Raw genomic sequence first — 22,699 nt, forward strand, 5'->3', positions numbered from 1 at the left:
ATTAATAGATCCGGCATTGTCACACATATCTCGTTTCATTTCTCGTAATAACTAACGTCGTAACAATTCGTGTTGTGCTATATTAAACGCGTAGGCGTTATATACCCCGAAGATCATAATCGTGCTCTTGAAATATTGGAGTTGGCACCAGAAAAAGGATTTTTGAAAAATTTGACAAACTTTTTTCCAATTACGATTTACCTCTTTGTTATTCGATGCAGTTAAAATTAATTATTTATGTTTATTGTTATCAGTTATTACAACTAATGTGTCTATTTTTTTATTCATTAAAAAAGTATGTCTTGATATTTATTGCTTAAATGAATTATAATATGCTCGCCTTTTTAATGTTAAATAAATAAATAATGTTAAATAAATAAAATATCACAAATATTTGAAGTAAATAATAATATTCAATAATAGTTAATTAATCGATAAAAACCTTTGTTTGTCGAAAGACTAATCGTGCGTTGCTGCAAAGCTGCATTCCTGGCTACCCAGACTTTTTTCGAGGGTAGGACATAGCCTAGTTGCAGTCAATATAGCTTAAAGAAGCTAAGTTTCAGCTCGCCTGCGCAACAAGTATCCGGGAGTCAAAATCGTTATAGCTCGCTCGCCGCGGCTTCTCGCCCCCGAGTATCTTCTTCGTGGCGTTTTACCCTTTAATCCCGAAACCACAACCGTGAATGAATTTCGCAGCTTTCGCGAAGAGCTAACCTCCCGATATGGCAATTACGCAATAAATAACAAGTCCTCGACTCCCCCGTTATTCCCCGTACTCGATTTAACGCGCGAATAACCCGCGAATCGAATATTTTGCATTCTCCGCGCGCGAAGAATGGCTATCTTCCTTTCCGAAGGCAAATAAATCTAACATGCTCGGTTTGCGTGGTCGTAAGATTAAACAGCCGTCGATTCAATCGCCTCTTTTATTACTTTTCACCCGTCCTTTCAGTCACGGTAAAGATTAGGGTGGAAATCCCTCTTCGAAGGGACGGCTAAAATGGGAAAAGTTCGCCGTATACACTTTGCCGCCACGAGCTTCCGCCGCTGTCTGTTCGCCTCATTGGCGTTTTTCGTTCCAAAGTTTGCAAGCTCGGAAACTCGCTCTCCTTCGGCACTTAGCCGCCGGCAAGTTCATTAATATAATTAAGGAGCCGCGAGGATGAAACGAACATAAGTGCAGTTTCTGATGTAACTCCGTGTTTCAATAGAACTTAAATTATCTCGTAGATTGTGCCGAAAAGATTTCTTGATAAGTGAATATATCTTTCGTTGTTTTTCGCGTGTGCTTTAACTTTATTGCCACCTTTGCGTGAACAATCCTCGGTTTAACAATGTCGAGTAAATAAGTAAAATTATTTCCAAATCTACGCGATTAAATTTTTCAAAAATAATCCTAGTAGAACAACTTTATTGCAGCAATATTGGCTAACAATATATATCCAATTTTATGTTGGGTAGCGATTAATCTTTCATGTTGGTACTATATTGTAAAGTAAACTTTCTCTCTTTTTGAGCTAATATTGGCAGTGCACTTGCATTTTGTCAACCAATATTAGCTGTACATTGGGAAATATTGGCCAAGACAATCCCAATACAACCAATATTCAGCCAACATGTTGCCAAGATATTGTGCTACTAGAAAACTTTTATATAACTTTATCTATATCGTACGTTAATTAGTATTGTAAAATATTGCCGATAAATATATTTAATCCACATTGCCACAACATTAATCAACGCTCAACACGCGGACAAATGGAACGTCGGAGAAACTCGGTCTTCTAAAACGGAAAAGCGGATAACGGGGCGGATAATTCTCGTGCGGACTGGTTTTTTTGACGATGTTTTCGACGGCGCAATTTACTTAGGTCAATAAGAAGCTATTACCTCTCGCGTAGCGGCTCTATGAACCCATTGGCCTCAGCGCGCGGCCAGAGTTCCTTTCACAATTTCTCCCTCTGACCGACCCACAGGATACGTGGGCGAAAAAATATTAAGTTCTCTCTATATAGCCGCGCGCGAAGGCTAGCCTTTGACATTTCATATGATGCAGTGCTTACCCAGACCTCGAGGAACTGGCGTAATGGGCGTCGCGTTTATTTCCGGAGCGTTTACGTGCGCTGCAATATTTTGCTCTCGCGGATCCGACTGATTTTCCGACGAAGCATCGGATAAAATGTATTTCACGGAAAATCATCTCTCGCGTCGCGCGCGTTTTCTAAAAACGTAAGACGGTGGACGGAGGAAAAGGGTCTTCCAATTTTGCAGCGAGGTGAGGATTCTATCAAGACGACGGTACAAAAGAGGCTTTCAGGTATTCCGGAATAGTTAGATCTCTCTTCTCCCTTTTCACTCGTCTACTTCTCGACGAGCTACGTTGCCTCATTATTATATAATATCGAAAAAAAAATATCTCATTAACATCATTTTCGTTCACTTTTAGATACTTCCTCGTGACCTACTTGCGTGCAATTAAGAAATTAAACTTTTCCTTTACACTCGCTTTTTTCAAAAAATTCATAACCAGGAGGATATATCGATCGGTCCGGCTTTGAGAATTCAGGTGATTTAACGCATGCTGCACATGCACATGCGGTTCTAATTGCCTTATTATCTAAAGCCACACGTGGCGTATATCCTAATCCCACGTTATTTCCCAGAAATAACGAGCGGATTTAACGCATCAATTACTCGACGTTTCGCCGCCCGCAAAATTCGCGGGCTCCCCAACCGACAACTACGTCACTGACGAGAGAGGGGTGCAGTTTCCCGGACGTACGTTCGTCCATAGGATGGTTTTTAGGGGAAAATTCAACAGCGGGGAGGCGCAAGGGAGAGGGAAGTGACAGACCGAGAGGAATCCTGCGCGAAGGTGGAGTCCCAGAATCTTCCAAAAAAGAAACGGAAGAAAGCGTGACAGAGAACGGGCGAGTGAGATAGAAACGAAATGGTCGGGGGGTGACGTAGGGAAAGGTGTGAGAGGGGAAAAGGAGAAGGAAAAGGAGAAGAAGGAGGAAGTGGAGGAGGAGCGAGAGAGAGAGAGAGAGAGAGAGAGAGAGAGAGAGAGGAAAGGAGGCGAATGAAAGCATGAACGGGGCGTGAGAGAGAGCGAGGTTCCAAGAGCATCCTCGTTTAACGCAAGGAACAGGGACCCCGGCGGCGTGGTGGCAGGATCGACGACGGGGGTGGCGGAGAGAGAGAAGGCGGCCGCGGGGGTGGGTTTCGTACGGCCAAGGCAGTGGAGTCGCGGACAGTCGCCTCGACGCTACCATCTCTCTCAGTTGCTCCACGGTTTCCGGACTGGGCGGACTGGCCAGGCAGGTTAGTGAATCCAATTCTCGTTCATTCACCACCAGCCAGCGCGTCGTCGTCCCTCCGTCGCACCCGTCGTCCCTTCCGATCTCTATTTCCGCGCACACCCACTCTTTCTCTCTCACTCTTTGATTCGCCGTTACACTCGCGTTTCACGTGTCGTTCTACCGGCGACCGCGACCGTTTTTTCCCTAGATTTTTAATAGGTTTTCCAGAATAATAGAAAAGACACGAGACTACGTGCTGCGGGATTAGTTCTACAGAGATAGTTCACGAGACAAGCTGGAGGGCGAGGCATCGCGAAGCCTCCGAATGTCACAACTGACGTGCGTCTCGCGCCGCGTTCCTCGCTGATTAATGAGAATTAGGCGTTCGCGCTCTCTTGGTGACACACAACCTGTTATGCCACCGTTGCACGAGAAGAGGCTGCGACGTCGACGTACGGAGAAGGACGTCGGGATTCTGCCGACGAGAAGGAATTGTTCTAATGAGACTGTCGAAATTAGAGCGGGAGAATTAGAATGAAGGCGTAGTCTCCGCGAGACGCGAAATGTCATGCGGGAGAATGAGTGACAAATGACGGATAACTTTTCGATAGACGAGTTCATCGATCGGGCCGATTGTACAAGGTGACTTTTTTTTAAGGAAATTAAAATTCTCTATCGTATGAAATTACTGGAATAAAGTCTAATCTATAATTACCTCGCGATTATGAAGATAATAATGTCGGAAAACTTTTCAAACCGATGCTTTGAGAGATTATCGTTATTATTAATTGAATTAATCGAATAAAGTTATCACATATGTTATAAAATTAAAAACATGTTGTAAAAATATAAATATAAAAATATAAACGACAGATTCTACGAGAAGCAGAGAATGCGAATTAAATCAGGAAAGAGAAAGAGAGAGACTACAAAATTGACAAATAAAAATGTAGAAGCACCGAGAGAGATCTTGTCGCAAATATATTGCATGCAGTGACAACGAGCCGTCCTAGATTTGCTAGGGTTCAAGATTCGTTTTCCCACTCAGATAATACCAAGCGTAACCTTGAACAAGAATAGAATATTTTATGATTAACACACCGCAGGAGTTACTACATCCACATATGAATGGTCATAAAACCCTTATTGCCCCATTCGGGTCGGTCGAAAGTAGGTCAGGTTCTGAAATTGGAAGCCGTCGATCGGCGAAAAATGTCGGGGCGATTTTTAACATATGGCATCCCACGCAGAGGCGATGATATTCCGGTAGGCTATCGCGCGTTTCCACACAATACGCACGTCCCAAATCGGGACATATGACGTCTGTAAGACATCTTAATGACATCTTTAAGATGTCATATGTCCCGATTTGGGACATTATATTCACTGGATTGTTCGCAAGCGCCACATCGCTATTCATACCGTCGTGAAAAAAATACACATCCTCGCTTTTATTCGCCATCCTGCGGGAAAAGAAGTCCTGCAAGAAAACGCGGCTGCGCGAATCGCGTTGGACCCGATTAGGCTCCATCACGCGCAAAACATCGATGGGTTTTGCATTCTAATTACGTGCCTTGACTGTCGGCCATTAATCACGGCTTAACTTTGCTAAACTGCGTTAATACACGGCGCCGTAATGAATAAACACGAGGCACAAACGCGATAATATCCTCGCGTTAGTCTAATGTGAGCTGACAACATTTGCAAAATGTCAGCCGCGCACGAATGACGCATTTTGCGTAACTCTACTCTAGCGAGCTATCTGATTGCGTTTCGATTAATCGTGTACGAAATTGTACAAATATTAATAGACAGCGAGGTAGCGATAGATAATTGAAATGCGATCGTAATTTAGTAGAAATTAATTTAGCGGAAACTATTACGGTGATGCATTATAATTGGTTTTGCAGTCAATATTGAGGATTTTACTACTACAATCTTTTTATATTTTATATAGTCGATAAGTTCTTTATTATTTCATTACGTGTCTTTATAGTGCTTGCGTACGCGTATGGGAAAAGAAACTAATTAAACTAATTGTAGTACATGCAAAAAAACCCATAAAATAAAAGCTTTTAATAATGAGAAAAATAAGATTTTGCATTTATGCGAAAGCCGAATTAAGCAGTTTTAGTGAAAAAATTATAAATATTTTGCAATCTGCGTCGTGCAACGCTGCATATTTACAAGCAACAAATAATTCAGGGTTGGATGTACCTGTCAGATTCGAATCTCACTTGTTGCAACCCTTCCATTTCGACGCACTCGTGTGAAAAGGGCTTTCGAGAAAAATCGCGTCATTTTTCGTCCTTCTAACAAATCGGCTTAGCGCTTTTTCGTTATTTCCCTGTCGAAACTCGAATGATTTATGAACCTTGCCAGAAACGTAATTCCCACGGAACCATGATCGAACATGATGCGTTTTCACAGATAGAGGAGGAGATTGTTACGATGATTTGCGTAACGGAGATTTCTCAACTCTTAAATAAATGGATCATTCACGCTATTTTTATCGTGACGTAACACCTTGTCAATAATATAGGAACCGTAGAATTGTTTTTATTCGAATATTATTTCTCAAACTTGAATAAATCAATATTATTCAAAAGTCATCAATCGCCGACACGGTAAAAGGTACCCGAGCAAAAAAATAGATTATTTTAACTATGGTTAACTATAGCTTTATATTTAATATAACATTTAACTATAACTTTATATTTGATCTATAACTATAACAACATCTGCCCACAATTTATCATTATCAATATTATGTAATAAAAATGCAAAAAATGTTGCATTATTAATTTGTTATAAAGTAGGGAAAAGTAAAAAATTTATTATGCAGTAATTATAACTTGTACATATATTAAAATTATATGATGTACATAAATACAGAATATATATAATTATATATATATAAACTATGAATAAATAAGTTAATTGAGAATATCATTTCACGAGAAAAAAATGTTCTGACTAATTAAAACTTCTATATACCAACGACATATTGATTTAAAAGTCTATACCAACGTGCAATAATACTAAAAAAAACACAAGAGAAAAGATAAAAATTTTTTCATTGCAAACGCAAAAAAAACGACAGAGTTAATAAATCAATTACGGTAACTTGAAATCAAAGGCAAATTAGAAAAGTTATTTCAAAGATAATTTTTAATCAGAAAACAATTTACATTTAATTTGCAATAGATATGCTTCCAATATCAAACAATTAAATCATCTACGCAATATCTGATTATCCAAAATAAGAGATGGTTTTATCTAAAACCTGTTGCATTTAAATAATTCGGTAAATAGAAGGTACCCGCCTTCGGCTCGTGCGTCCACTCCGCACCCGTGTCCAATTCTCAACTTCTCGCACTTGTTACACAAATAACTATAGTGAGTCGTTAACGCAACGATTTCAAATTTTTTGAATAGAAATGCGAATAAAATCTGATGCGCGAAAATGAAAAAACGAACGAGGGGACAAAATCTAGAGGTGTGCGATTGTGCTGGCGCGCGAGGGCGCGTGAAGATTTACGATCGAATCGTATATTCGCGGCATTTACCATTATCTCTTTTATATTGACGCGCTGTTTAGCACATTTATCATCCAGAACCGTCACGTCGGGTCGTAGGAATCCTTTTATTGCATACGATGGCGTACTGATACGGTAAAAAAGCCGCGCTAAGATAAAATCGGGTGTCATAAACTGTTGGACCCTCTCTGCTTTATATAAGATCCGTTTTTTAATTTTTTTCGAATTTTGAATTTTTGTCTGATCGCGGGTAAGAGATTTTATTCCCCTTAAGTTTTTTTATCATCGTTTGCGTTCACACGAGAGAGAAAGAGAAAGCCAATAATATTTTCATTGTTAGTAGTTTTAAAACTGTTAAATACTTACCTATAGTATTTAATATATAGTATATTTAAATATATATAATTTAATAATATATTTAATATATAGATATGGACTAGTAACTTAATATAATAGAACATCTAAGAATAATTTAATAGTATATTTAAAGTATAGTAGGTATTTATAGTATTTAAAATTGTTAAACACTATAAAAAACACAAAAGGAGAAAACACAAAGGAGGTAGATTTTTATATAAATGTTTTACTAATGGTAATATTTCAGTGAGAATATAATGGTTGAATAAACGTAACTTATTACAAAAATTGAATGTAACATTTAAGGTATAAATGCTTATTATAATGTTTATTAAATATTCCTTTTTTTACTACAGACAATATATTGTGTTGTATATTTTTTTAAGAGATTAAAAGAAATAACTTCACTGTTTCTTTATACAGCAATCGATCCCACACAAAAAACGACAATCATAAATCTTTGTGCATAAAATGTCAAAGTCGAGTACGCAGGTGCGTCAAACGCGCATTTTTATTTCTTTACTCGTTATAATCCAGGAAATATCACTAATTTAATGAAAATCCGTAACATTCATTCCACAAACGTTGCTCGTAGTTACTAATTTTTTATTTTTAACTGCTTTTTTAATCAACAATCCTTTATATCCGAATAAAAGTAGAGGAATATATCTAAATAGAGAAATATGGAGGGAAATAGAGAAATCTGTTGATCTGTCTCTCCTGTAAACGTAGCTTTATATAACACGTCAGAGCAAATTTATCTTGCCTTCATCTCTAGATGTCCCTGGCAATAATTTGAAAATTCCAAATCTCCCCTTAAACACGAGGGATTTGACAACAGACTAAAATTTTCTCGATTCTTTCTTCCGGTTCTAAAGTGTTCTAATGTGTTTATTTTATTTCGAACAGTTTGATCGGTATTTAAACTTAAATTACAATTGAACATTGTTATACGATCAAATACAGGTAGAGTAAAAAATAAGTAGCTTTGGAAAAATAAATTATCAGTTCTTTGCTACGCAAACCAATAAATTTTTAAATTACGGACAAATAAGAAATTTATTGTTTATCTCTCAAAGTTGTAAGCTAGTTTTTGGGCTACATAAATTTCTATCCGGTAAAATAATTAAATAAAAGATGATCTGCTCACCGCAAGTCAATAAGCGAGTGCTGTACGACCGCGAAGGCTATACGTGTCACATACACCAAACGGCTAGTGTCATTGTAACAATAAAAGGAGAACAAGATAGATTGCTTTTAACGCACGGTAGGGGAACAAATACGGCGAGTCCGTCGCGCGTGGCTTACGAAGTACTACTTGACTTTAGGCTCGCGTAGACCGCAGCCTGGAAATAGCTACCTTTGAATTGTCACCGGGAAATAATTTGCCTTATACAACTTCAGCATATGTACCGTCGGGAGTTCCTGAGAAAGAGAGAGAGAACTCTCTAAGGCTAACAAATTACCGGTTGAATGGCAAATACCTTTTGCGAATGCGGCTGCAAACTAGTGCATCGCCGTGGTGGCGATTAATCTTCAATGGTAACGAATGGATGACGGATGCGCAACGGATGAATGCATGAGATTCGAATGATATAATAATTTTATTCCCGTGCAATTCATTATTTCCGCTAACATTACCAATAATCGAATTAACTCAATTGCGAAATAAAATGCAATTCATCTCTAGTTAAAAATTAATTTATAACAGCTTCTACGCGTCGCATTCCCAAGCAACTGTAAATTAGCATGCTAATATACGATGTGACTAAATCGATAAATTTAACAATAAGCGTAAGAAATTATGAAAAGCACGTGCGGCGTGCGAGCTTTTCATTCGCGTGTTAATTTTCCATTGATGCACGTATTCTGTTTTACATGCACGCTTGTGAATCGTTGAATAATTCATTTAGACCGTTTCTCTGCGTTTGATTAAGCACACGCGGTGATAGGAGATGCATTTTCCCGGCCTTGTACGACAGCATTGACATGACAATGTATCTGAGATATTTGTTGCGGTTTCTTATTGTTTCCACGTATATGTCGTGTATATATATATTCCATTGCTTCTTGATTAAATACGTTGCAAATAAATAGCGAACGTGATGCGCATCGCATTTTACTCGTGTTCGTGGAAATTCCGATGTAAATGACATAGTTTAACGTTCCCACGAACCACATTAAATTAATCGATTTAATTATTTACTAGAATTTAACCCTTAAACTACACACTACCTATTTGAAACATAAACTACACACTGGGTCATTTTGACCCAGCGCTACTTTACGTAATTATATTATCACAAACGGGGGATTGATTCTTTTTGGCTGAAATTAAAAGGGTGCATTCTTGCAACACTCAAAATGAATGTCAGATTGTTTGTAAAGGGTTATTAATAAAAATTTATGGTTCAAAAATTCAAAATATGGTTTATAAACCAAAAAATTGCTATTTTTTACGAAATATTCAATAACTTTCTAAATTTTCAATATTTTTACGTGAAAATTTAACTGCATACTCTCTGGATTATATACTTTAAGGTAAAAATACGCGCGAAAGCTGACATTTCAAAAAAGGTATTTATTTGGAAAACCGAAAGCAATATAAATCGGTAACACATTCGCTTCAAGATTCGTTAATGAACGATTTGTTTTCGATAGATAGGGCATGGAAACAATTCGAACTATAGTAAATAGACAAAACAATGTTAAAAAATATTAATCATACCATTATATAAAACCCGACTGTTTGTCTCTGTCCGTCCGTCTGTCCGCGAACTACTCACTCGTTAGTGGACCAAATTTTTACCAAAAGTATATGAAATAGGGGTAGAATTTTCCGGGGAGTGCAATGATGTGGTTAATTTTTCGTTACCGATCTTTTTGAAAACCGGTTCCAAAATTTGCCCTAGATTGTACGACACACTGAGAAAAAAATGTTGTTAATTTGACTAAACTCGTTTAGTTGTAGTGATTTGTTTAATGCAAATATTAATATATTTAAATCAAATATACGTGAGTAATATCAGGAAATTCTGAATCTATTTAAATATAATATTTTTTAAATTAACAAATGTTAGCTTGACAGCCCGTGACCGCTGCATTTAGTTGAATCAAATAATATTTCTTTGAATCAACATTTTTTTTTCTCAGTGCATCTATGTATAATTCAGTGTTATTATTAATAAACAACTGATTAAAAAAATTTTAGAGCATATTTAAACGTTTACTTACACTTTAATTGTTCGAAAGAAGCTCAAAAAGACTAAAAAAAAAAAATCACCCCCAAAATGCGTAAACTACACACTGGGTCAAAATGACCCGTGATTTTCGGAACGTTTGACGCGGACGGCAGCCAGATACAGCCGGATGCCTGCTGACTTACAACGACTGTACCGCTATCTAGAGAGAGGTTAAAACTACCAAGATATGGCGCGACAGATCCCGATTTCAGCGTTTCAGTGGTAGATAATGCGACACAATTTTTTTACTGAGTCATTTTGACCCAGTGGGTAGTTTAAGGGTTAAACGCGCGAAGGGAAGGGAGATGAGTGCAGCAAATTATAATATTTATGTAGTTGATCAAATAATACCGTTTGTGTCGAACGTTTTATATTATTTTCTGTCATCAATCGAGATTGATAAAAAAAAAATCCATGATAAAAAATACTTTTGCTCTCTAAATTTAAAAGAATTAAAGATAAATATGAATAATGTAAATGTTTATTTAAAGCATTATGCGTTATTTGAAGAAACGGAGAAAAAATTGAAAATGAATATCACTCGCGCGCTGGTACAAATATATTAAATATTATTGATGTATATAAAAAGAATAAAAGAAGATATATAATATTGAAGTAAAGGAAGCAGAAGGGCTTCAAGTGCTTTTGTAAGAGAAACTCGAAGTTCTGGCGTAGCAGAGCAGACATTTCATTTTCTCCAAGCGGCTTCTGTTAACTCTCCGATAAAGTTCGAATAGCCATTTTGGACGGTAATTGCTACGGTTTGTTTACCAAAGGCGATCCCGGATGAATCGTCCAAATGAAGGATCGATCCTGGCGGAATGGGTAAAAAGGCACCGCAATATTCTCGCCCTCGCGCGCTTATCCCTCGTCAAGATGTCAGCCGATTCCCATTTATGCGGAATAAGAGTCGACGAAGGATGCCTGTAAGTCTGGCTGTACAAAAAAAATTTCACGTAACGTAAAGCTTTGAGAGAAGTGTTTTCACATGATTTTCTTTGTCGACTTTAATTGCTCCGTAAGGTAGGATATCAAAGGCAATTACCGCGAATAATTACACGATGATAATATTATTAGAATATTATTAGGGTAGGTACTAAGTACCTACTAGGTAGTCCAACAATGAACCATGTAAATTTCAGAGGCTTATATCTCTCTCAATTATTGAGTTGGAGATCTGTGTTTTTGCATACAGTTCATGAATTTAGTTGGCTACATACTGTATAAGATGACTTATAAGTCATTTTTAAAAAGCCACAATTTCAATTTTTTAAATGTCAAATGGTTCATTGTGTACAGGTGTGTGCCATTATTAACAATAAACCACATGTTTTATACAGTAAATTGTTAGTGTTATTTTTGTTTTACTATGTTTTAAAATGTTTATTTAGGGAAGATATAATTATAAGACATGATAAGTAAGATTAGGATAGTATGACTTTAAATTAAAGCTAACTTAATTATATATGTTATGTTTTCATTATTTGAAGCTTTCAATCAAAATTATTATTTTTAATCAGACTTTTTCTTACTTAGATTATTATTTATTGTAACAACTAGTCAGTTTAATAAGACTTATAACACAAATAACTGTAGTAAAGAACAAAATGGTTTATTGTAGACATATAACATTTTTTATGATAATCTTCAAAAAATACGGTAAAATAATGTAATAGAAGAAAGTTGCTTACAGAATTATAAAGCCAAATATACACACAAAATTATAGAATAAGGAAAAAAATAATAGATATAACAACAAAAACATGAAAAATACGTAAAACTTACGAAAAAAAACTTAGTTTTTCACCCAAAAATCACAAAATGTGGTCTCAAACGGCCGTCTTTCGCGCGATTTGCCAGGAGCCGAAGAGGGGTTCAAATGCGAATCGTTGCATGACAACAAGCACAATCTATATAGCAACACTACATATATGAAATATTGCAATGGTTCATAGTGTACTGGTTCATTGATGGACTACCTACCCTATATATTTTTCCATAAAATATTATTAAGATATTATGATAATGTTAGGATATTAGGATATTAGGATATTATTATAATCCTAAATTTATAGCAGGCGGTAAATTAATCAACGAAATACGAAGAAAAGTTTCGTAAAATTATGTTGATTATTGTTACATGTTTCCGCAAAGAGTGAGCAAACTTACGGCAATTAGCGTTTCTCCTCGCGACCTAATTTGACGGTAGCGGATATCGCGCATCCAGCTGTCGTCGACAAGTAAAACTGATGGGAGTATCGCGCGGATGAATTTACAACGGTTACACTTCAATTACGTGCATGCCCGACTCTCAGTGTATTTATACACGCCGGATTGAGCGAAGTGATGCAAAATGTATTAAAACGGCTTGTACGCTGTTTATCATGAAAAATCCGGAGTTTTTCCAGCGAATTGCTTTTTTTTTTTTTTTTTTTTCCCCATGACAACGTCACCTTTCATGACCAGCGCATTTCCGCTCTACAAATATAATTTACATGCAAGCCGGAATAAAAACTTGTTTTCATTCAACTAAATCGTCTTCCGAAGTACCTAAATCCGTTTTTCTCCGTAAAGCTCGAAGCGCACGTAATATATATTCAGAATACTCGTCATTAATAATTTCGACATGTATATTCTTTTCTCGTGATACTATTCAATTATTATGTTACTTTAAATAGAATCACGTGATATTTGAGGAAGCTAATGACGCGAAGCGAACAAGAAAAGTCTCTATAGAAATCATTTATTTGCATAATAGAAAAAAATGTCAAATTATATATCGACCAAGAAATCGTACTATACGAGTCTCCAGTTCGCGGAAAGCCGAAATATCGATTTTATTCACTTTTGCTTATACGCGGGACTTCCATTTCTGCGAAACAGGAAAAATTGAAAAGTACGGAAGTGCTTTTCGTTCTATTGCTCGAAGAATCGATTTATCCGCCAAGCGTTCGTATATTTCTAGTGTAATTCAGATAATCGAACTTCTCGCGAGTTCACCATCTCTCGCCGCGATTTTATGTATCTCGTATGGGTGGATCGGTTCTCGTCGGCTGATTTTTCTCGCGAATCTTCAATAGCGTTGCGCACCGATGGCGCGCAGCCGGCTATGGAATTGTCGAGCGGATCGACATGTGTAACGGTGCAGATGCAAAGCTTGAATATGCATAGACCGTTCCCCGATATACATGCTGTTCCTTTGCGAATATATCTACTGGCGAAAACACATGTTGCTCAGCTCGACTCGGCCGCCACCGCGGCTTAATAATAAATCACAATATCGAATAATAAATTGCGCATCGCTGCAGCCACGAGAATTCGATCAACCGTCGTATTTGAATAAGGTAATGTTTCTTAAAATAATTATATCAACAACGGAGACACTTAAGGAAGTTACAAAAGAATAGTCTTAACTCTCAAACCGATACAGAGTTTTTGCACCATGCATATACGTGTCTATTTTAAATAAATTGTAAACCATGTCCATAATACATTTTGTCTTTCGTCAGATCACGTGTTATTGTTTATACATTGAATATTTATTAGCTTTTATTTCTTACTTTATATATTAAATATTTATTATGTGTTATTTATTACTTTTTTGACCTACACTTTTTCAATTTATTTTACCGATGTTTGACTTAAAAGTTTTAAGTTAAAACATGTGCCTGCTTGTAATACCGAATCATATCAGTGTTGTGCGTCGTGTCGACAGGATCTCCGGATCTCATTGTACAGATTATACTTTTACCAGACGTTCATATTATACTTTTATATTTCTTTATCTGACTTATTGCGATGTATTCGTTCTCCAGACTACTTGGTGAGTTATCTTAGAATTGTTTAAATAAACCCTATTGTAACATCTTAATTTATACTTTTACAGATATGGATCTTTTAGTCTTATTATGTTTCTGTGAAATTTCCAATCAATAAACTCACTATGTTGTAAAGGAGAATAGTGTATTATTATATACTTTTTAATATTATACCGCTGAAGATGGCTCAAATTGGAGCCGAAACGTACGGATGGATGTAATTGAACAATAAATCAGTGATATTGATACTACGCAGTAAGAACAGCGTATGACCCTTACAGCCTCTTCCAATTTATATACTTAGGAAGTATTCTGGTTTGAAAGGTCGTAAAAAAAGGATTTTTTAGGAATTTTTTGAAGTTAAACGAAGAAACCGAATAACGTTCAACTTTACATGTTCTTTTAAGCCTTACAAGAATATATTTTTATTTTCTCACAAGGGAACGTTTTGAACCGTTTCCTCGGCGACTTTTTACGGATATGTAGAGTAGGGAAAAATAACAGACACGTATTTTTCTTTTATCGGTTTCGAAGCATGTTTAGGGGTTGAAACAACGCCTCGAAAGAAATTCCATATATTTGATTACGAGTGAATATCTCTGAAACCGTGAGGTACACGAAAAAATGTTTTAGAGAAAAAAGTTACGATATTAAGTGATCTCTGCAATCATGTAATTGAATTTTTTTGCAAAATAGAATATTTTTGCAAAAATAACATTAAAGAGGTATGTTGAAAAATATGACCTTTTTTTCAATCTAAATACACGATTATAGAGATCATTTAATATCGTAGCCTTTTTGTCTAAAACATTTTTTACATACTTCATGGTTTCAGAGATATTCACTCGTAATCAAATATATAAAATTTCTATTGAGGGGTTGTTTCGAGAACCCCCAAACATGCTTTGAAGCCATTAAAAGAAATACATGTCTGTTGTTTTCAAACGTTTCTTTGTAAGGGAACACTACAAAAACGCTCTTTTTTGTTATACTAGACACTACAGACGCGCGCTTCGCGCGCGCTATTTAGCTTTAACATTATGCTATTACTATTACACTATTAACTCCTTGATACACACAACTGTCAAAATATACAATAACAGCTGCAAATGAAGTAAGCGCAGCAAGAGAACCAATCGGCATCGCGGAAAAGTGACAACAATACCTACGACATGCCCTTTTTAGAAGAAGACTAGACACTACAGACGCGCGCTTTGCGCGCGCTATTTAGCTTTAACATTATGCTATTATATAATAATCGCGAACGACGCACTACACGCACGAAACTCGCCACACTCCGCGATGACAGTCCCTCACGGGATGAAGCAAGCTACGGCGCGGCAATCAATCGAGATAGCCAATCGGCATCGCGGAAAAGAGGCTTCAATTTTACGATACAAACGAAATTCACTCAGGTAACACGCCTTTTTTAAAAATGGAATCCTGGTCATTAGAAGCTCGCAAAAAACGGTAGAACTAAACCAATATTCTGGACAAAATAGCGGCTTTTTTATTAAAAATATTACAGTTTTTCCTCAATATTTTGTTAGTATTTTATTTAAAGAAACTAATAAACATTTAATGTTTATTCTAGTTCAGACGATAGCTACACTTCTCCTGAATAGGAAATTTTTTTGTTTTTGCGTTTCAAATAACTATAGAACAGCTAGAATTATTTACACTGTCCATATGCGTTCTTTTTGCGAGTGATCCGGATATAACATAAAAAAGAAGAGCGTTTTTATTACTCAGAAAATGAAAATATTTTCTTAAAATAAGGTTAAAAGAACATGTTTAATGCTATTCACTTTTTTCATTGACCTACAAAATTCTTTCATTTTACCTATAAAAAATTCTTAAAAAATACCTTTCAAATTAGAATACTCCCTTAAAAACGTACAATAAAGCGTCAGTTTTCCAAAGAAAAATTTATATATCAAAAATAAAAAAAAATCTTTCTATGTGATCGTTCTGTTACTATATTCATACAGAATATACCACAGCAATGCTGTGTATAATGAAATGCTGAAAATCCATTCAAATTTTTTGCGAAAAGACAGCTTTCAATCTTTACCCAACGTATATGTGTAGTTAATTTAGTAGTTCTGTGTTTCATGTAATTTAAGGTAAATATACATTGTTAGATCTGTAAGCTAATATTTGCAAAATAAACTGCATAATATCCAGATAAATTAATATTGCAATATACTATATTAATCTTACTTATATACATATCTAATTGTGATAAAAATTTAAGTAGGGGAGACCGGGGCAAAGTCGTCACCAAGGCGAAGTCGTTATTACAATTATCTCGAAATCTATATGTTGTGTAAACTCACCATTAATATTGTAAACGCTACTTATGGTGCTCAACGCTACTTATGGTTGAGTGTGACCAACGAACGAAGTTTAGTGAGATTATACGCCATGTTGTGATTTTTATTAAGACAACCGTGTTTTCGGAGATCAAAAGTGAAATTTCTTGCGCGTCGAAAATTTTTAATATTTCAAATATTTTCTCTCCGAATCTCGAGATAAATTATTCTGAAGAGTAATGCATGCTGAACACAAATCCAGTAAAGTTTTTTTATTTTTGTTGATTTCTAATATTTCATGAGCGATCAACTTAAAATCAGTGTCCGGGGTGAAGTCGTCACCAAACCACCGGGGCGAACTCGTCACTGTGACGACTTTATCCCGGTGGTTTCACTCTATTTTTCGTTGCAAATGCGTCATTGTATTTCTCAATTGCAAGAAAATAGTACGCACGTACCATTGCAAAATGACTCGCGTCGACAAGAAACAATTCAGGAAAGCAGTTCTTGCGGTGAAAAAAGATAAAATTAAAACAAAATAAGACAAAGTAAGACAAAATTAAGACAAAAGATAAAATAAAGACAAAATTCCGAGAACTACGTTGAACGACTAGCTGAAGAAAAATAATGATGAAACAGTACACTTGGATGACGTGGCCGTACGATATCATGGAGACTTCGGTCGAAAATCAAAGTCAAGGAAGCAGCAGTGGTCGGATTCCGACGAGGATTTGGATAATATGTCCTGCGTGTGCTCAGAGATGACAGAGAACAGAGCTAACGAGAAACAAATGCATTTCGTGCGAGCGTAGAGTACATAAGTGCGTGCGCTTTTCTTGTAATTTTCCGCCATTGTGTTTTTAACTAATGTTTCCATTTTTTTGATTAAAAAATAATTAATATAAAATGTATTTTATCATTTTTCATGATCAAAATTATGAATTTTTATTTAAAATGCAGTTCAAGAATGAAGTGACGACTCCGCCCCGGCAATTTTGACATTTCAATTTTTGCACCTTTGTCGTTTTTACTCTATACCGGTTGAACAAAGCGACGTAGACCAAAAATGCACGTATAAATTTTGTAACCAAGGGTTTACTCTTTACAACAGTATACCACATTTTATTAAAATTATTTGTTTTGTTGTTAAAAATCGGCACTAAAAAAATAGTGACGACGTCTCCCCTAGGACCACGCGTGCGGAATATATTTAGCGGTCACGTAGTGAAAGCACGTGTCACTCCGTTAAAGAGAACCAAATCCTGATAAAACCCGATAATGAACGTACAGCGGCATACATGCCGCGCTTCACTATATGAGAAATTATGTATCCAGTAATGGATAGGTGAATTTCACGTGTTATGAATGTAAATGCGGGACAATGCGAGATCTCTCCGCAAAAGTGCAATAACGTACAGCGGCTTGCTGGTGTAATCCGATTGCATTTCAATAGCGATACACGTCCGTAATAATCACGCGGTGCACGGACGTGAAAGAAATGTGCAGTCTCGGAAAAAAAAGAAATTAAAATCTCGTTAATCCTCAATGTCCTATAAAATGATTATTATTTGCAAAATGTGCAAAATAAAGCGCGCCGTTATAATATTGTATTATTGGAATAAAGACTAAATTTTTAATTAAATATGAAACAGAACTGACTTTGTGCAATCTGACTCGAATTTTAAATAGCTTTTTCCAAAGCTCATTCAATTGATTGTGTGTGTGCACGCGTGAGTGTGTTATATTACTTTCATTGTTATCGTCGTATTGTTTCGGTTTCAAAGCGTCGTGACCCGGCTTCTGCATATATCTGCATAGAAAGAACGGTTTTGCTGAAGTATCTAAAAATTTAGCTAGATACAGATCTGGAAATAATTTTGTTGCACCATCAAAATAATTATAGTAGGTCGCTAAAGTATGAGGATAATGCTATAAAAAATTTCAACGTTTTTAGCAATCAGTTTGAGTTTTCTACATAATTATTTCTTTCCGTTCTTTCCGTGTGGATCAGATATATGGGACCTACAATCTAACGCTCGTTTCTAACGGCACTATAAAGGGGTGTTTATGGCAAGATCAGTGAACCATACAAGGTGTTTCGTAAGTAAGTACAAAAAATTGAAGGGTATATTCTGTGGCTTATTTTAGGAAGAAAAGATCCTATAAACATATGTCCTAAACTACTTCGTTTTCAAAATACAGGGTGTCAAAGTTGTGAAAAAAAATATGAAAATTTTAAAAATCTGGAAAACTTTTACAGATATTTTATTCAAATTTGGTATGCGTGCATGTGGTAAAATGCGCCACGGAATAAACAAATAAAATATTGCGGAATATATAAAAGCATAAAGATATATACTACCTTTAAAATCATATATTGCTTAAAGATGTTTAACATACTAAAGGAAAGAATAATATCATTAAAAAAATTATCTTTAAAAAAAAAGTTGTACCTTGGCGAGTACTGTGTCCTCGAAAAATTTCTTTGTTAAAGTAAAGTGGCATAATAGCTCACTGGGCAAAATACTCTCGGTAGGATGCCCCTTTCCTTCCGAGAGGTGGCGATCAAATAAAAACTGACGATTTTAATTAGATTTGAACTCGGATCTTTGACTTACTAAAGCAGCGCACAACTCTCTGCGCCACGATCGCCACAATATGTGTATACATATATACCTACTGTAATATATTGTAATATATTAAAATTCGTACAATACCCACGCGCTGTAACATGCATTTGCATGTATAAGGGCTTACAAAAAATTTATTGTACTAAAAATAATCATAATAAAGATTTCTTCAGCTTTGATCTTGGAAGGTAAAAAAAAGTATGCCGTGCTCTTCTTTGTGTTTCTTATATTCTTTACAATACGTATAAAACTGGTTTTAGCACGTTTAGAATCGAAAAAACGATATTGTAAACTGCATTTCGCGGATTATTTAGCGAGACAATGCCAACACACGAGCGAGAGGAGATTATTATCATCCCTGTTTTGTGAATAATGAGAGCTTTATGCCACGAAATCCCTCGGCGCGGGCGCTTCGCTTCAGCGCCGCGGAACAATGAGAGCTTCCGCGGCACGGCGCGCTGTTTCCGTCCACACTTTTCATCGCATCGATGCACATTCCATCATACTTCTCTGAATGCATCCTACGATCGGCCGGCCGATCGAACGAATCAACGTAACGCGCGCGGCTAAAATGCCGCGGAAGTACATATCGTAAAGCTAATTGTTCCTAATTGGATTTCATGCTTCCACCCACACATTTGTTCAATATTCGTGCTTATATCGAAACTATTCTAACTATTTTGCCGAAACAATGAGATACGATTACGTTGTTATAGTTCAGTTTGATTTAGTCGCTGATAATATAATTGTAGGTATTGCACAAAATCCTAATACGATATTAAATTAGATATTATGATATTTTATTGGATTTGAAATTATGTTTATAGTTTTATTATTGAATTAATTTTAACAGCGAAATAAAAAATACGCAGTGTCGAAAATTATAATAAAAAGTATAAAATCGTCACCTTTAAATTTTGACACTTTTAACTATGGGTGAATAAATATAAATCTGCTGATTTTCTGGAAACTTATTTTAAAATATTATCGCTTATATGTTATTTTCTTGCCTTTTTCTATCACAATTCTAAATAGTTGACGTTAGATATTACGGACCCAATGTAATTTCCGGTACCTGAAGAGAAATGATTCCGGTATCAAGGGATTACCGGCGATCGCGCACGTGCACAATAACATCACACTGGAGAAAAATGAGCAAGGGAAAAAGGCAGAGACCTTCACATTTCAATGTCGAAGTTACCCGAGCAAATAACCGCTCGTTTCTGCAGAAATTGCTCGAACACGATGTATCGGCCAGGTATCGGAAGAATCGAAACTGCCAGCCGAGCTCGTGTATATACCCTTTGCGACGAGTGCCCTCGATATCCTTCGTGACTCGCAGAATTGCCGAAGCTTTACAAACGCTGAAGCAAGAACTCTCGTGTCGCAAGCTAAAAAAAGTTCCGCAAATTTCCGACTGGGATGCAATCAAACAGGAAAAACTCGGAGCTCCAGTTTGATTTATCGGTATTATTCCGAAAAGCAAGACTGATGCCACGGGGGAGAAACGGTTCCGATCCAATTTACATTTCGCCTCAAGCGAATTCGATCGGATTCTCTCGACAAGCGTCATTAAAGTACTTCAGTCTTCTCAAACTGGTTGCCACTCGACACGCGCTAGTGCTTAATTAATGCAAATGTGGCACAAACAGCTTGTTGCTCCACGTATTTGGCCTTTTGATGCATTCCCGATGGAAGCTCGAAGCTTCTTCACGCGCACGGTAAAGGCCATTGCACGTAACAAAGTTTTAGTCATAATCGTAAGGTTGTAAGAAAATAAACCAATCACAGTCGATTATTCTCCTCACGCTTGAAGAATAATCAAGTGTGATTGGCCTATTTTCTTACGGCCTTACGATTAAAACTAAAACTTTGTTACGTGCAATGGCCTTAAGATGCCGATGCGAAAAAATTTCGATTGTGTCGTCGGGGAAAAGATATCCTCTTTTCTTGTCACAGCCGGATTCATTATACCGTGCGAGGTAAAGTGCAATACGACGGTAATTAAGATTGTACAAAATTATCCCTCTGACGAGCCGTATAAGTAAAGTGTGCACTTCCCACCATCAAGCAACAACTTCTTGTTAGATAAGTTAATTATTTTTCTAACTTAACCAGATTTAATAGAAGAGTTAAATTTTATTAAATGGAACGTAAACCTGTAGAGAAGAGCGCTCTCTATTAATTTACGCATAAAAACTTACATACTTTAATATACTTTATGTACTAAGGTTACTTGTGAAATGCTAATGCATCAACATTCTAGACTTTGTAGCCTGCAGCTACGAGATCGCGTTTCTCTCATTTATTTTAAGAAATTGTTCGAAAAAAGCCCCGGTAATCATGCGCGTAATGGAATGCATGAATACATATCTACCGGATTGTATATCGACAATAGTATATATTGCCGAGTTTTGAGATTTTCCATTTTTCCTCGTGTGCGTATATACTATTTGTCTATGTGCGTTGTTTGACGCACGCTTGCCTGATCCCGCTCCACGGCCAGCTTACAGCAGAAAACATTTCGACAGTTTGCCGAGTCTAACAATATATTGCTTTACTCGATTTCACGTTACCCGGTTTCATTATTATTTACAAATATGTACGCACTGCTACAAATACGAATTGCGAATTGTGAAATATTATATCTACTTTTCATATAACTCGACGAATCAAATAAAACTTGATAAATAGTTACGATACTTCACGATTGGAATTTACGTTAGAATAAATCCGAGAACTTTAAGCATTTTAGAAACTTGTGATTTTACGACTTTACGTGATATCTCTCGTAAAAACTTTATATATTTTTGTGAGAAATTTCTTGCTGTCTTGCAATCTTAAAACCTTCTTTTCTCTCGTAAAGAAGAGTTTATAAATTGAAAATAATTGTTGCAATTACAACAAATGGTATGTCTTTCTTAAATGCCACAGTACCTAATTGTTCACATAGAGTAAATGAGTATAAATACTCGCTTCCAATTTCTAAGAAGCCACAAATCTCAACCTTAATTTCACGAATCATTTATTAAGGAAATTCTTAATGGAAGTATAATATAATTCAAATTTAAGTGGATATAAAAGACAAACTGTAAGCGTTAGCACTTTCCCAGCGCGGAGAAAAACATGCGCGTTAAAATACATATATGTGCACAAAAAAAAGAATAGGGTAACTCCGGTATTTACGCCGCGCGGTGTTTTATGCCGCAGATGTCAGAAAAAATAGAAGGAATAAAGGTACTTGCTCGCAATTATTCTGTTATGTGGTTTTATGCCATATTAGTTTTATGTTGTAATTTCAGTTCTTTACTGTTAATATTAACGAAACTATCGTGAGTTGAATCGATTTCTCAGCGTAGTAAGAAGCGCGATCTTGTGTTACGACCTACGTAAAATGATTACTGTAGGGAATGTAAAAGGTTTAATGGTTATTTCATTATACATAAGTGTAGAGGGATAGTAAATGATGGAGTACAACAAAATATCCTAAACA

The 22,699-nt window shown here is 36.2% G+C and overlaps 1 protein-coding gene across 1 annotated transcript in view; it reads left to right on the forward strand.

Moving 5' to 3' along the window:
• Window positions 1-3,146: 3,146 nt before the first annotated feature.
• Window positions 3,147-22,699, forward strand: part of LOC112464037 — a 28,192-nt gene continuing 8,639 nt past the window's right edge. The window contains exon 1 of the mRNA XM_025030807.1: window positions 3,147-3,327. The gene's annotated coding sequence lies outside the window, so the exon portion shown is untranslated. The remainder of the gene's footprint in view (window positions 3,328-22,699) is intronic.

This window comes from Temnothorax curvispinosus, unplaced genomic scaffold (assembly GCF_003070985.1).
Source record: "Temnothorax curvispinosus isolate PA1 unplaced genomic scaffold, ASM307098v1 QBEX01013831.1, whole genome shotgun sequence".
NCBI classification, from domain to species: Eukaryota; Metazoa; Arthropoda; class Insecta; order Hymenoptera; family Formicidae; genus Temnothorax; species Temnothorax curvispinosus.